The sequence below is a fragment of the Thalassophryne amazonica genome, chromosome 3 (genome assembly GCF_902500255.1).
Source record: "Thalassophryne amazonica chromosome 3, fThaAma1.1, whole genome shotgun sequence".
Classification (NCBI taxonomy): domain Eukaryota; kingdom Metazoa; phylum Chordata; class Actinopteri; order Batrachoidiformes; family Batrachoididae; genus Thalassophryne; species Thalassophryne amazonica.
The window spans coordinates 54,236,922-54,247,300 of NC_047105.1; the positions used below are offsets into that span (position 1 = coordinate 54,236,922).

The window sequence follows — 10,379 nt, forward strand, 5'->3', positions numbered from 1 at the left end:
CATTCATTGGACTGTAAACATACAAAATAATGTTTTAAAGTGAAAAGGTCATTACTTTTTAAAATACTGCAGACAAAATGATCTGGAACTTTTTGTGTGCGTGAGTTTGACCATGTCAAATTTGTTTGTGTATTTTTCCCACCTCTGACATACTAATGAATGATTAAAAAAAAAAAACATCAAAAACCACATTTATTAAGAAACACTGCAGTGGTTTAAGCTTTTGCACAATTGCATTTCAATGAAATGGTCACAACACCTGGTATAGAATCAAATCAAAATCAATTTTATTCATATAGTGCCAAATCACAACAAACAGTTGCCCAAGGCGCTTTATATTGTAAGGCAAAAGCCATACAATAATTACAGAAAACCCCCAACGGTCAAAAGACCCCCTATGAGCAAGTACTTGGCGACAGTGGGAAGGAAACACTCCCTTTTAACAGGAAGAAACCTCCAGCAGAACCAGGCTCAGGGAGGGGCAGTCTTCTGCTGGGACTGGTTGGGGCCGAGGGGAGAGAATCAGGAAAAAGACATGCTGTGGAAGAGAGCAGAGATCAATCACTAATAATTAAATGCAGAGTGGTGCATACAGAGCAAAAAGAGGTGAATAAAAAGAAACACAGTGCATCATGGGAACCCCCCAGCAGTCTAAGTTTATAATAGCATAACTAGGGGATGGTTCAGGGTCACCTGATCCAACCCTAACTATAAGCTTTAGCAAAAAGGAAAGTTTTAAGCTTAATCTTAAAAGCAGAGAGGGTGTCTGTCTCCCTAATCCGAATTGGGAGCTGGTTCCACAGGAGAGGAGCCTGAAAGCTGAAGGCTCTGCCTCCCATTCTACTCTTACAAACCCTAGGGAAGCATGTATAAAGTTAATAAAATCGGTCCTAGCACAGAAACTTGTGGAACTCCATAATAGTCTGTGAAGAAGACTCCCCATTTACATGAGCAAATTGTAATCTATTAGATAAATATGATTCAATCCACTGCAGCGCAGTGCCTTTAATACCTATGGCATGCTCTAATCTCTGTAATAAAATGTTATGGTCAACAGTATCAAAAGGTGCACTGAGGTCTAACAGGATGAGCACAGAGATGAGTCCACTGTCTGAGGCCATAAGAAGATCATTTGTAACCTTCACTAATGCTGTTTCTGTACTATGATGAATTCTGAAACCTGACTGAAACTCTTTAAATAGACCATTCCTCTGCAGATGATCAGTTAGCTGTTTTACAACTGCTGTTTTAGAGAGAAAAGGAAGGTTGGAGATTGGCCTATAATTACTAAGATAGCTGGGTCAAGTGATGGCTTTTTAAGTAATGGTTTAATTACTGCCACCTTAAAAGCCTGTGGTACATAGCCAACTAATAAAGATAGATTGATCATATTTAAGATTGAAGCATTAATTAATGGTAGGGCTTCCTTGAGCAGCCTGGTATAGGAATGGGGTCTAATAGACATGTTGATGGTTTGGAGGAAGTGACTAATGAAAGTAACTCAGAACAATCGGAGAGAAAGAGTCTAACCAAATACCAGCATTACTGAAAGCAGCCGAACATAAAGATATGTCTTTGGGATGGTTATGAATATTTTTTTCTCTAATAGTTAAAATTTTATTTGCAAAGAAAGTCATGAAGTCATTACTAGTTAAAGTTAAAGGAATACTCAGCTCAATAGAGCTCTGACTCTTTGTCAGCCTGGCTACAGTGCTGAAAAGAAACCTGGGGTTGTTCTTATTTTCTTCAATTTGTGATGAATAGTAAGATGTCCTAGCTTTACGGAGGGCTTTTTTAGAGAGCAACAGACTCTTTTTCCAGGCTAAATGAAGATCTTCTAAATTAGTGAGACGCCATTTCCTCTCCAGCTTACGGGTTATCTGTTGTGTGGGCCGCTGAAGAGGAGGTACTGCTGGCCCACCACCACCAGATGGCGCCCTGCTTGGAATGCGGGCTTCAAGCACAAGAGGGCGCCGGAGCCACTGGGAGTGACAGCTGTCACTCATCATCAGCACCAGCTGTCACGCAGTCAACTCATCACCATCACCATAAAGGCCGGACTGCAACTCCACCTCCTCGCCGAGAAATCGGCTACCTTGGAGGTAATTTCTCTGCTGACTTACAACATTGAGTAATAATCTGAACTTCTTTGCAGCCGTTTTCCTGTGGTGTTGCCTTATCTGTGGGATTGGCGTTTGGTGTGATCAGCGATGGCTTCGCTTCACACCCCAACCAGATAAGTGGTTAGACAGGAGCTGCACGAGTGTGTGACGGGAGGTGGAGGTGCTCCCTCCCAAAAGAACACAGACTGTGGGATTACTGAGTGTGCATACTCACACTCACCTGTGCTGTTTCTGTTCTCTGCCAGCAGTACCAGGTCTGACAGCTGGAGACGGTGACCACCTGGGGACCCAGGACTTGGCGGCTCCGGTGTTCTTCAGATCCGTTGGCGGTGAGGACCGTGTGGGATCCGGCTCGGTTCTGGACGGGCGTCTCCTATCCTCAAGCCTGCCCACACATCACCCAACGTGTAATTGACTATAGTCCCAAACTGATTGTTGTCTGTATTCCGTTGTGCACAATTTACAACATTAAATTGTTACTGTTTGGCTTATCCATTGCCCGTTCTTTTACGCCCCCTGTTGTGGGTCCGTGTTCCTACACTTTCACAACATTATCTGCTTTAAGATGCGAGTTTGTGGGTTATACCATGGAGTCAGGCACTTCTGATTTAAGGCTCTCTTTTTCAGAGGAGCTACAGCATCCAAAGTTGTGCTCACTGAGGATGTAAAGCTACTGACGAGATAATCTATCTCACAGAGTTTAGATAGCTACTCTGCACTGTGTTGGTATATGGCATTGAAGAACATAACAAAGAAGGAATCATATCCTTAAACCTAGTTATAGCGCTTTCAGAAAGACTTCTACTGTAATGAAACTTATTCCCCACTGCTGGGTACTACAGGGGCCTGGCTCGCTGTAGGATTTTCCAAGGTGCGGAGCCAAGTCTCCAATTCGCCCATCCTGGCCTCCAAAGCTACGAACAAGCTACACTTATTACAAGTACCGTTACTGCTAAAGGAGGCCGAGGAATAACTAAACATTTCACACCCAGTGCAGAAAAGTGCGAGAGAGACAGGAGAAGCCGCCATGCTAAACCAGCTAAGAGCTAATAGCTGCGCTAAGCTAGCGTATTCCTAAAAACACACAAAATGAATAATGTGAAAATAATTTAGAGGTGATTCAGCAGGGAGAGTGCTTTAGTTAAGGCACGTGAAGATTACACTGTGAAATAAATCGTTATCTAGTTATCTAGATCAATCAATCAATCAATCAATTTTTTTATATAGCGCCAAATCACAACAAACAGTTGCCCCAAGGCGCTTTATATTGTAAGGCAAGGCCATACAATAATTATGTAAAACCCCAACGGTCAAAACGACCCCCTGTGAGCAAGCACTTGGCTACAGTGGGAAGGAAAAACTCCCTTTTAACAGGAAGAAACCTCCAGCAGAACCAGGCTCAGGGAGGGGCAGTCTTCTGCTGGGACTGGTTGGGGCTGAGGGAGAGAACCAGGAAAAAGACATGCTGTGGAGGGGAGCAGAGATCGATCACTAATGATTAAATGCAGAGTGGTGCATACAGAGCAAAAAGAGAAAGAAACAGTGCATCATGGGAACCCCCCAGCAGTCTACGTCTATAGCAGCATAACTAAGGGATGGTTCAGGGTCACCTGATCCAGCCCTAACTATAAGCTTTAGCAAAAAGGAAAGTTTTAAGCCTAATCTTAAAAGTAGAGAGGGTGTCTGTCTCCCTGATCTGAATTGGGAGCTGGTTCCACAGGAGAGGAGCCTGAAAGCTGAAGGCTCTGCCTCCCATTCTACTCTTACAAACCCTAGGAACTACAAGTAAGCCTGCAGTCTGAGAGCGAAGCGCTCTATTGGGGTGATATGGTACTACGAGGTCCCTAAGATAAGATGGGACCTGATTATTCAAAACCTTATAAGTAAGAAGAAGAATTTTAAATTCTATTCTAGAATTAACAGGAAGCCAATGAAGAGAGGCCAATATGGGTGAGATATGCTCTCTCTTTCCAGATCTGTGTTTAATCTGCGTAGTTAGATCAATCTAACTACGCAGATTAAACAGCTAACAGATACAGCAAAACACAGCTGTGCTCCGGAACAGGAAGTGATACAATACCGCAGTGAGAGCCAACAACCAGTAGAGTAGAAAGAAACACATTAAAGGATTCCTATCAAGTGAACGTTGCACAGAGTGCGGATTACAGTAGAGATCAGATAGCTTTTGTTCATATCAATGTGTCTGACTTTGCGATTATCCTGGAGCAATATGAAGGTCTCGGCTTTCAATAATGCCCAGGATTTGGTCATCAGAAGTATATCTGTGTACGTCAAGAAAATTGTTGAGCTTATTGAAATTCACTTATCTCTGTAGTCTCATTCACTTTTTGGATCCTTTGAAATTGGGAGATGCATAAGAGTGTGCCGGACAGAGGTTGATGATACTGACCCCTTAAGGAAAATGAAGGTCCATGTCTTTAGGGTCCTGGGTGCTTCCTGTCTTTCTGTATGGTTGTGAGACTTGGACGCTATCCAATGACCTATAGGGATAACTGGATGTGTTTGGTACTATTGGTCTTTTTGGAGGATCCTTTGGTACCAGTGGAATGACTTTGTTTCAAATGAGCCATTACATTCGGAGACTCAGATGAGAAGCATTGCTTGGACTCTAAGATGTATTTCTATGGACATGATCCAGCATGCATGTGTCTAAGTGTTGAGTACCCCAACAGGTTAACTGCGGTGCCGACCCAGTCGTGTACGATGGCTGAATACAAATTTTACTTAATTATACATAACCTTTTAATGATATTAGATAGAAACTTCGTTTTTTGCCGAAAGGAAAACCCCCGTGGACTTTCGAACTAGGCCTCCGCCATGTTTGTTAGCTTCATAGAAGCTGTGTGATGTCGTGCGCAATGTGAATGTCCAATCAGGAATTTGTTCACTGACACATGGCTTTCATAGTAGAGAAGCTTGAATCTTTGACAGGACTGGGTTGGTTGATGCGAGGACGTTTTGCTTCTAATTGCAGATGCTTCCACAGCTAAAATTCTTGCTCTGGTAGTCTGACTTCTGTCTTGACTCTTGTACAGAAGAATAACAGAAGCCAGCAAAAGCTGGAGTTATAAACCTAACCAGACCCCTCCTACCGAGAGGCAGACTACTATTGGCTAGTGACTAACAATTGCTCTAATTAGCACCTATTGTGCTCTAGTTAGCACCCTCCTAATGACAGGGCAGCTGTCCCTCCTAACGATGTAACTGAAGCCTCTCCTGATGACGTGAATGACTCATTACCATGAACAAAAGACTGAAACTGCTTTTACATGAGTACCCCATTGTAAACAGGGGACAAAGCGTGTCTCAGACCCCCTCCCTGGTTAAGGCCGGGTTTCAACTGTTTTACATACAATGCTTCCTTCACTTCCCTCTCAAACCATTTCTTTTCTCTGGCTAAGATTTTAACTTCCTTGTCCTCAAACGTGTGTTTAGTGTCTTTAAGGTGAAGATGAACTGCAGACTGAGGTCCACTGGCGCCCTCTCTGTGGTGCTGGTATAGCCTTTTGTGCAACGGCTGCTTAGACTCACCTATGTAGTGCTCGTTACAGTTTTCCTGACATCTGATAGAATACACTGATAGAATACATTGCTCTGTTTGTAACTAGGGATCCTGTCCTTAGGGTGAACTAATTTCTGTCTCAAGGTGTTAACAAGTTTAAAGTAAACTAGGCTTTTGTGCTGTCTGAAGAGCCTCTGTAGTTTTTCCCCTACTCCTGCTAAATAAGGGAGAGACACTCCTCTTCTTCTTGGCTCTGTCTCCTGTCTGTCTGGTCTCTTTGTTCTTTGGGACTTCTGCACTTTATCCAGGGACCATCATGAGTACCCACATACTGTGAGGGCTTTCTTTACAAGTTGTTCTTTAGCCCTTCTGTTGTGTGTGGGCCGCCAGAAGAGGAGGTACTGCTGGCCCACCACCAGTGGGCGCCCTGCCTGAAGTGCGGGCTTCAGGCACGAGAGGGCGCTGCCGCCACGGACACAGCCGGGGGTGACAGCTGTCACTCATTATCTCTTGACAGCTGTCACCCATCTACTCAACATCATCTCACTCCATAAAGACCAGACGTCATCTCCACCTCGTTGCCGAGATATCGTACTTCAGTGGAGGTAATATACTCAGCTGTTTGTGTTTTACACATCAATCTGTATATTGTGAGTCTTTGCAGGAGTACCTGTTATCCTCTGTCTGCGGGAGCTGATTGAGTGCTGGACTGCACTCTTTTCCCCTGAGGAATCACTGCGGTACTCTGCTACATATTGAGTGAGAGGTGGAGGTGGCATTCCCACCGTTGTTGTTACGGGGTTTACACACACCCACACTTAACTGTCTTTGTTCTCGCCAGCAGTACCAGATCCGACAGTCGGGGACGGTGATCACCTGGGAATTCGGGACTTGTCGGCTCCAGTATTCACCAGGTTCGGTGGCGGCAGAAATCGTGTGGTTCCGGCTCTTCTCAGGACAGACGTCTTCTATCCTCGAGCCTGCCCACACGTCACCTTTGTGGATTGACTGTAATCATATTCTGAGATTGTCTGTATGTTCGTTGTGCTCCTTCACAACATTAAATTGTTAATTTTTGGCTCATCTATTGACCGTTCATTTGCGCCCCCTGTTGTGGGTCTGTGTCACTACACTTTCACAACACCTTCCATCTGTAGTTGTGGGCACCTGTAGGGCTCTGCAGAGTCCTGATCACCCTGAGCTTGTGCTCAAGGGGGTGGTTTGAGCCAAAGAGCAGATATTGGTCAGTGTGAATGGGTTTTCTGTAAACCCCTGCCTGTTCTCTCCAATCGTAACATCACAGTCCAAGAAAGCTAAATGGCTGTTTCTGGCATCCTCACGTGTAAAGATATTGGAGTCCACCGAGTTGATGTGCTCTGTAAAGACCTCCACTTCCTGTTGCTTGATTTTTAACCCATGTGTCATCGACATATCTGAAACAGTGACTGGGAGAGATGCCCATGAACGACGCCAAGGCTCTCTTCTCCACTAGCTCCATGTACAGATTGGCCACAATGGGGGTTACCGGAGACCCCATCGCACAACCACGGATCTGCCTGTACTAATTCCCCCTAAACAGGAAATATGTGGTGTTAAGACAGATCTCCAAGAGTTGGCAGATGTGGTCTGGTGTAAGTTTGGTCCTTTCAAGTAGAGATGCATCCTCCAGCAGTCTCTGCCTCACAGCTGTGACGGCCTCGGCAGTGGGGATGCAGGTGAACAATGATGTCACATCGAATGACACCATATTTTCATCTGCCTCCAGCTGAAGTTCCTTGATCTTATTGTTCACAAAATCTTGTGTGTTCTCCACATGGTGGTCTGAGTTACCCACTAGAGGAGCCAAAATCCACTTGAGGTGCTTGGCCAAATTGTAAGTGATGGAATCTGTGCTACTTACAATAGGCCTCAGTGGCACGTCCTGTTTGTGGATTTTGGGCAGCCCATAGATGCATGGAGTGGCGTCCCCAGGGTACAGTCTGTAGTACGCCTGCCTGTCGATGAGTCCCTCTTTCTCCAGATTTTGGAGGTAGTTAATGATTTTCTTCCTATTAGAAGAAGAAAATAATTTTCTTCTTATCAGAAGAAGGCGAAAACTGTAACTGTCAGGAAAACTGTAATGAACACTACATAGGTGAGACGAAGCAGCCGTTGCACAAAAGGCTATACCAGCACCGCAGAGAGGGTGCTGGTGGACCTCAGTCTGCAGTTCATCTCCACCATAAAGACACTAACCACACGTTTGAGGACAAGGAAGTTAAAATCTTAGCCAGAGAAACGAAATGGTTTAAGAGGGGAGTGAAGGAAGCATTGCATGTGAAACAGTTGAAACCTAGCCTTAACTGTGGAGGGGGTCTGAGACACGTTTTGTCCCCTGTTTACAATGGGGTACTCAGGTCAAAGCAGTTTCAGTCTTTTGTTCATGGTAATGAGTCATTCACGTCGTCAGGAGAGGCGTCATTCCCATCATTAGGAGGGACAGCTGCCCTGTCATTAGGAGGATGCTAACTAGAGCACAACAGGTGCTAATTAGAGCAATTGTTAGTCACTAGCCAATAGCAGTCTGCCTCTCAGTAGGAGGGGTCTGGTTAGGTTTATAACTCCAGCTTTTGCTGGCTTCTGTTATTCTTCTCTACAAGAGTCAAGGCAGAAGTCAGACTACCAGAGCAAGAATTTTAGCTGAGGAAGCTTCTGCGATTAGAAGCGCAACGTTCGGCTATCAATTGCACCAAGTACACTAAAACAAACAAGGAAGTGGCATTCTACTCCTTTCCAAAGGGTATCGTTAAGAAATTATTCAATCCACCATCAATAACCATTTTGCTTAACGATTCCCTTATCGGTCCTTCAGAGTGGCCGTTGTTTTTGGGGGTGTTGGTCAGGAAAATGATCATTTCTGTACACTGATTACAGACCCTACACAACGGACAACAACAACAATAATAGTAATAATAAGTAATAATGCTACAATACAGTTTTAGAGAAAGAGACAAAAAGAACCTGATTAAAAACACAACAGAAAATATAAAACTAAACATAAAATATAAAACTAAAAATATAAAAGATCAGGCAGCCTAGGTTCTAATATACTTACAGCACCTTATTTTCCACTCTATACACGCCACAATCATAACAGCTGTTTAAATAAATGTTTGTAATAATAGTTCCTTGTGTTGTGCATTACAGTACCTGTAGTTTTACGTGTTCTAATTCGCGTTGTCTTTTTCTCGCAAATATACAGGTTCATAATCTCGTAAATTTGCATGTTTATTCTCGTATATTTGTGATTTTAAACTCGAAAATATAATCTCTCCCCCCCCCCCCCCCCCCCCCCCACCCTGTCTTTGAATTGCCCAATCGTAATGTTCTTGCTGCTGAGGGATACTATGGGTTGCGGACTTTACATCGAGTGCCATGGTGGCCATTTTTGGTTGATGAAAACATCGCCGACCTCGATATAAATACATGCAATTTGGTCACTTTTCAGAGGGGTCAGACTCGTCAATAAAGTCAATTTAATGTACAATGGTTTATTTCAGGTCAGCTGGCTGTTAGAAGCAAGTTAGAGACAAAAAAACAACAACAAAAAAAACAGCTGATTTCAATAGACAATCAATGCAGCCTATCTGGCAGCCAGTCCACTGATCTGTATATATTACTGGATAGCTCACTGGCCCACACACTCCGTACAATCCGCTGAAGCAAACCGGTGGCCATCTTGCCACTCCCCACTTATGCAGACCGCACATAGACATCAACAATTTCAAGTAATAACTGAGCTGATTCTCTCATTTACTTATTTTTGTTCTTCGGATAATGTAAGATTGAGCCCTCCTAATCTATGCCTGCCATGATTAGCTATTTGGTTTACTTTCTTTCTTTTATTTCTTTGACACTTTCTTCCCTTCTATTCTCACTTACTCATATCTCACTGGGACAAATACTCAATTCTTAAAATTATCATTCCTTAATCAAAGTTTATACAAGTGTTGTGGAATCATCATTAAGCTATATATATATATATATATATATATATATATATATATTTCTCTTGATCTGCTGCATCAACCATGTACCTACATAACATCACAGCCATCACAGGCGTGCATTTTGTTAACAGTGACAGCATTACACTTTATCTGCTTCAAGATCAGGCTTTTGAGTTTCATCAAATAACCTCCAAAGCTTTATTTATTTAGACAAACATGAGCCAAAGTGTGGGTAGTCACACAATTGCATTAACTCCTCGACAGTACCGCTCCCACATGCTCCTGAATCTTGGCTGTCCACCTATATCTCAGATCTCCAGAAATAACATTTCAGATATGGTTAATCTTGGAATTACTGCTCTTTAAAAGCCTGCATGCTGGTATCATATCCCGGTCTGCACACACCAATAAATATTTTGAACAGTGAAATATCTACCTTGATGGTGACATTTCCTTTGGTCACCTTCCTCATATTGAACCCAACTGTAGGGATCATGTCTTCACAGAAATGTCCAGACTGGAAGAAAAAAAAATGTTAAACAATAAAATGTGTGTGTGTATGTGTATTGGTACCATATCATGAACAAAAGTTGATGGATAGCACAGATAGCCTAATATAAGTAATAAAGCTTGTAGCAACAATGCCTAAAGCTCCAAAACTATGCACAAGTAGACCTAATAAATGTCTTAAAATAGTTCGTCCAACACAAAACACATGTTGAGTTAATAAGCCACTTATTATTA

General features: G+C 43.2%; 1 long non-coding RNA gene across 1 annotated transcript; it reads right to left on the reverse strand.

Annotated features, from left to right (window-relative positions):
- Positions 1-9,691: 9,691 nt before the first annotated feature.
- On the reverse strand, positions 9,692-10,160 carry LOC117507909. Its single transcript, XR_004559877.1, has 3 exons — positions 10,072-10,160; positions 9,876-9,949; positions 9,692-9,722 (listed from the first exon to the last, which is right to left on the reverse strand). It is a non-coding gene; the product is annotated as an uncharacterized LOC117507909 (long non-coding RNA).
- Between the last annotated feature and the right edge of the window lie 219 nt (positions 10,161-10,379).